At 38.1% G+C, this 6,000-nt stretch overlaps 1 protein-coding gene and 1 pseudogene across 1 annotated transcript in view; one reads left to right on the forward strand and one right to left on the reverse strand.

The window, feature by feature from the left end:
• Positions 1-5,231, forward strand: part of LOC143404366 (uncharacterized) — a 148,866-nt gene extending 143,635 nt beyond the window's left edge. The window contains exon 18 of the mRNA XM_076862552.2: positions 3,016-5,231. The gene's annotated coding sequence lies outside the window, so the exon portion shown is untranslated. The remainder of the gene's footprint in view (positions 1-3,015) is intronic.
• Positions 2,704-3,419, reverse strand: LOC143404367 (COMM domain-containing protein 2 pseudogene; annotated as a pseudogene).
• Positions 5,232-6,000: the final 769 nt, after the last annotated feature.

The following is a 6,000-nucleotide window of genomic DNA, read 5'->3' on the forward strand; positions in this document are numbered from 1 at the left end:
TCACAGTCAGCACATTTGCTTCCAAATGCCTCACCTTTCTCCAAAGCCACCAAGAAGGGCATCAAACTGCCTTGCGACTGCCAGTCTGTCCTCTTGCTCATCTGTCCTCTACCCTCTGCCCTGTACTCTTTGTACAAAGCAGATCTGGTTGTGCTCTTCACCTGCTTGAAACTAACTTTAAATCAGAGCTCAGACACCTGCAGCCTGAGAGCATCCTGTCCCGCAGGGAGTCCCAGACCTGCACTGAGAACCCCTTGATGAGCCTTCAGATATGTCCTTTCCTAAACTCATTCTAAGGCCAATAAATGTGGATGTCTGGGGGTGAGATCCAGGCACTAAGAACTTCCCAGGTGACTCCAGGGACAGCCAAGATTCCACAGTTCTGTTTGCTGGTCAGATGACTGAAAAATGAGCACAGGTGTGGGAATGTGCCTCTCCTCAGCATGTGGCCTTTGTTTTCCTCTTCCACCCCCATCCACTGCCACCAGAAATCCATGCACATCATTGAAACATTGATTACTAATTTTCTCATGTTTCAAAAGATCTCAGATGGCAAAGATTCAATTGCCCATAACTCACATTGATAACACACTTACATTGTCCATACTGGCCTGCTTTTATTAAGTTTTTAGTTATTTCCCATAAACCTACCTTGAAAATTCAAGTGTAACAACTTTCATGAAAGTATACACTTTCCCCTGCCTCCTTCCACCTTTAGGAGTCCTTATTCTCTCACATTCTTTGAAGTTTTATGGAAGCTGCTAGTATTCCTAACATTATATGTGTATGTGTATGTGTTTGTTTGTGTGTACAAATGCATATAAATGTATAGCATATAAGTGATCCTTTAATTTAACAAAAATATTCTGTTGAATGTATCTACATTCTGTGTAGTCTGGGAAGAGATAAGGAGAGAGAGAATGGGAGAGAGATTAGTTTTGATGTGTTGTTTCATATTATGGGAACAGACAATCAGAAATCCATGGCACTTGTCAGCAGGCCGGAAATTTAGGAAAAAGTAGATGTTGCAATCTCGAGTCAATTCCATAAGTTAGCAGGTTGACAACTCAGATGAGTCTTCTATTTTGCTACCTTGAGAAGAATCCTTTCTGCTTCAGGAACCTCAGTTCTTGCACTTAAGGCCGTCAACTGATTAGATGAGGCCCACCTACACTATAAAGGGTGGCCTATGTTACTCAAAGTCAATGTCAATCACAGCTAAGAAGTATTTTTCCACATCTAGACTGATGCTTAACCAAACAACTGGGGACCATAACCTTGCCAGCTGGACACATAAAAATAGGCATCAAAGAGTGGTGGTCCTTAAACTCACCCACTGTGCTCACTGGTTTTGACTGGAGTCAGCCTGTGGATGTACCTGGTTGCATTGATCACTCTCCTGCTTATGCACTTTTGAGAGATCTCCAGGTTTTTCTGCTCTGAACCTCATTGCTACGAGCTTTAGGCACAGGCCTCCCTTGTGTGGGACTGTACCTGGTATATGTGCAGGGAATGTGGCTGCTGGTCACAGGGCATATGAGAGGTGAGCCCAGGGATCACACCCAGCTCTCTTCCTAGAAGCAGCATCAGTTGCCACAAGTGTCGGTCACATGTGAGATGCCCTTGGTCTAGTCTCCTTGGAGGTGTCCAGGCACTTTCTCATGGTCTCTTAGCTGTTGGCAATAAAACCTTCAGAAGCTATTTCATTATGAGGTCTATATTTATTGTCATTGATAATGTTATATTCCTTTTCTGTGTTTGATAGTCATTTGTATTCCTTTGTAAAATTTCTGGTCATATATTTTGGTCATTTTTAACTAGATTAATTATATTTTTCTTACCAATTTGTAGGTTATCTTTACATATTTTCAATTTTCAAGTGTGTTAGTTATATTGAAACCTCTATCAGTTATATTGAAAATATATTCTTAAATTTCAAAACATTTTTAGTTTAAGACATCTTTCTACCCCAGATAATCAAGCATTGATTACATTATTCTTGTATCCATTATTTATAAATGTAAATGACAGTGTGTCTCTTAGTTGCTTTTGGTACATAGGAAAAATTAATCCTTGTGAAAATATTATTAACAATCACACAAAATTGAGTACTACTTAAGTCAATGAATCATAAGTCAAACTTCAGCAATATGGTAAAAAACTACTGACCTTTACATTCACAGAAAAATTCATGAACTTCCTATAACAATATGGGCATATAATTAAAAAAAAACTCATACTCACTTTACATTATTCTGTAGCTAGTAACATCATGAGATGCTTTTAAAAGTCAGAAATATTGTACTATTTAGAAATACTCTGAATAGGAAAGAAATTAGCTGTAAATTTTATTCTCAAAATTGATCAATAAAGAGGAAAATACTAGTTAAGCAGACAAAAATGTACCAAAAACAGGGTATTGCTCATATATACAGAAGATATGAACAGTATAGATTTATTTCTAGTTGATTCAATCCTATTTACACATTTAAAATACAAAATTACATTTCAATCTGTCAAGAAGCTGACCACATTTAGCATCAGAAAAGGAACTTGACTTTAGCTTCTGATCATGACCTCAATATCCTGGAATAGGAAAAGGAATTTCATGGAATCTAGATGCATTTATCAACACCAATTAATAAAAGTTAATTCTGAAAAGTAATTCCTGAATGTCATCCATTCACAAATGAGTCAAAGGCATTAGGACCTTAACACTTGGTACCACTTGAAGTTGTGAACTACTCTCCTACAGTGGTTGGTTTTCATCTCGTCCAAGGATTGTTACAGTTGCTGAACTAGATGAAGTAGGGTGGCTGAGGCTGTCTGCAGAACTTTGTTGTTGTGGTCTCCATTCTGATTGAGGTGTAGTTTTATAGTCACTGCTGGCTTTATCTGTTGCCTGAGACTTCTGCTTGCAGGCTGTACATCTAGTCGCCACTCAAGGCTGTGATAACTGGGAAGGCTGGGTGCCAATTCACCCAGAATAGTCCTGATCTCTTTTCTGTTGTCCAGGTAAAGCTGAAGCAATAATTTGTTCAGTTCTTCAGAGAATCCCAGAACAAAAACAGAGTCTTGGAAACCCACTTCAGAAATCATGAGCTTGGAGCTCTCAGTGAGCAGGTAGGTCAACCCTTCCACACCATGCTGGACAGTGTTACTGCTCATGTTGAGCTTCCTGGCGGCACCCTCATAGACCCTGGGGATGGCCCTTGCCTCAGGAACTCCACCCTGATCCACCCAAACTCCACCACCACTTTGGCAGGAAGGCCAGGTGCTCCTTATGCTATTCCGACAAGTCCAGCAGCATCTTCGCTGGGCACCATTTTCCACCCAGCAGCACCCTGGTCTTCCTGTTTAAGACATCTTTGGACATACAGATGTCTTTAATTTTTTAAAAAAATATTTTTAGTTATAGTTGGACACGATACTTTTATTTTATTTATTTATTTTTATATGGTACTGAGAATCAAACCCAGCACCTTGCACATGGTAGGCAAGCACTCCACCGCTGAGCTCCAGCCCCAGCCCCAGATGTTTTTATTTTTATGTGCTCAAATTATTAATCTTTTCTCATGTGATCATATGTTTTTATGTGTGCAATCTTAGGAAATATTTTATAAGATCAAGTTTTAAAAGCTACCCACAATATTTTCCACTAATCATTTTAAAATTTCCTTTTAAAATATTAACATGGTTAATATATCTAGAGTTGACAATACATATGGAATGATGTAGGAATGCAAGTGTGTATTTTATTTGTGGAATGTCAGTTCTCCAGTCCCTTTTGTTAAGTAATTCTCTTTTTTCCTACTTCTCTATGATGCCATCTCCATCATGAATCCAAGTTGTCCATGTGGACAGTTCTGTTTCTGGGATTCTTAAGAATGTGTTGATAAACTTGTGTTTTTATTGTATTGATACATGATTCTTGCTACATCGGTTGAGAATGTTTCCTTCCACTACAGAGTAAAAAGAAAAAATATAATCATAAGACATCCACTTGTATAGAAGGGTAATAATAGTAATCTGTGTGATATAGCTTTCCTTGGGAAGAATATATTTTGGACATAATTTTTTTTAATGTAGGAGTATCAGAACACTGCTTATAGAACCCACTCAACACTAAGTAGCCACGAAGCAGAGACCTGTCCCCTACCAATGGACAGCTCTCTTTCTTTCATGACATCTATTCTTACCATATGAAAAGTCTTCCATGTAAAATAATTGCCACTTACTCAGTATTGTAGAGAGAGTTGTGAGAGACTCTGTGTCTAATAGAAGAAAAAATAGGCCTTAATCTTATTATGTGGGATTAGGCCCCAATTTCCTTAATAAGACTCTTACTGTACAGGAATTAAAACCAAGAATCAGTAAAAGGGATGGAATCAAACTAAAAAGTTTCTTTTCAGTAAAAGAAACAATCTGTGAGGTGAACAGAGAGCCTACATCCTGGGAGCAAATCTTTACACCTCACATATCAGATAGTGCACAAATCTCTAGGGTACATAAAGAACTCAAAAAGCTAAACACCAAAAAAACAAATAACCCAATCAACAAATGGGCTAAGGACCTGAACAGACACTTCTCAGAAGAGGATTTACAATCATTCAATAAATATAAGAAAAATGCTCATCATCTCTAGCAATCAGAGAAATGCAAATCAAAACCACTCTAAGTTATCATCTCACTCCAGTCAGAATGGCAGCTATTATGAAGACAAACAACAATAAGTGTTTGTGAGGATGTGGGGGGAAAGGTACACTCATACCTTGCTGGTGGGACTGGAAATTGGTGCAGCCAATATAGAAAACAGTATGGAGGTATGGAACCACCATTTGACCCAGCTATTCCTGTTCTCAGACTATATCCAAAGGACTTAAAAACAGCATACTACAGGGACACAACTACATCAATGTTTATAGCAGCACAATTCACAATAGCTAAAGGAGGGAAATGCAGGGATGTGGGTTTAAGAAATATAGTAGAATGAAATAGATGTGAGCCAACCTAGATGTCCTTCAGTGGATGAATGGATAAAAAAACGTGGCATATATACACAATGGAATTTTACTCAGTATTAAAAAAGAACAAACCATGGCATTTGCATGTAAATGGATGGCACTGGAGAAGATAATACTAAGTGAAGTTAGTCAATCCCCCAGAAACAAATACTGAATGTTTCCTCTGATAAAATAAGGTTGACTCATGGTGGGGTTGGGAGGGAGAGCATGGGGGAAACAGGGTAAAGGGGTGGGAGAGAAAGAGAGGGGGCAGGGGATTAGCAAGGATGGTGAAATGTGATGTATGAAGACTTGAATTGGGTGTCAACATACTTTATATACAAAAAGAAATACAAATTGTGGTATATATGTGTATTAAGAATTGTAATTCTACAAAAAAAAATATAGCATTACCTTAGGTAGAGGGAAGTGAAAGGAGGGGAAGGCAGGGGATATGGGGATAAGAAAGATAGTAGAATGAAACAGACATTATTACTTTATATATATGTGACTGTTTGACCAATGTGAATCTACAATATGTACACTCAGAAAAAGAGAAATTGTATCCCATCTACGTATGATATATCAAAGTATAAAAGTGCATTCTACTGTCATGTATAACTAATTAAAACAAATTAAAAATTAAAAAAGAGAGAATTGTGGCTTTGACCAATAGCGTTGCCCCTGCATCTCCCAAAAGAGCAAGAGTGCATGGCTCTCAGAAAACTCCCTCTGCTGAGAAGCCTTGCTTCCCTTCAGTCTGGTCCTCACAACTAACCTCTTACACTGTTACCAAGAAAGCCTAATGTGTGCATGGGAGTGGGTATGTCATGAGGAATAGAACATTCCAACATTTAGATTGTATATTGCTTCCACTCTGCATTCTTCTTGCTCACTACCCTAGTGTGTAATTTTGCAATGAATTTCCTTTCATTTTACTGAACATTTTTAAATTCTTCAAAGACTCTGTGATTCTAGAATGCTGTGTTGTTTTGTG

This window comes from Callospermophilus lateralis, chromosome 7 (genome assembly GCF_048772815.1).
Source record: "Callospermophilus lateralis isolate mCalLat2 chromosome 7, mCalLat2.hap1, whole genome shotgun sequence".
Classification (NCBI taxonomy): domain Eukaryota; kingdom Metazoa; phylum Chordata; class Mammalia; order Rodentia; family Sciuridae; genus Callospermophilus; species Callospermophilus lateralis.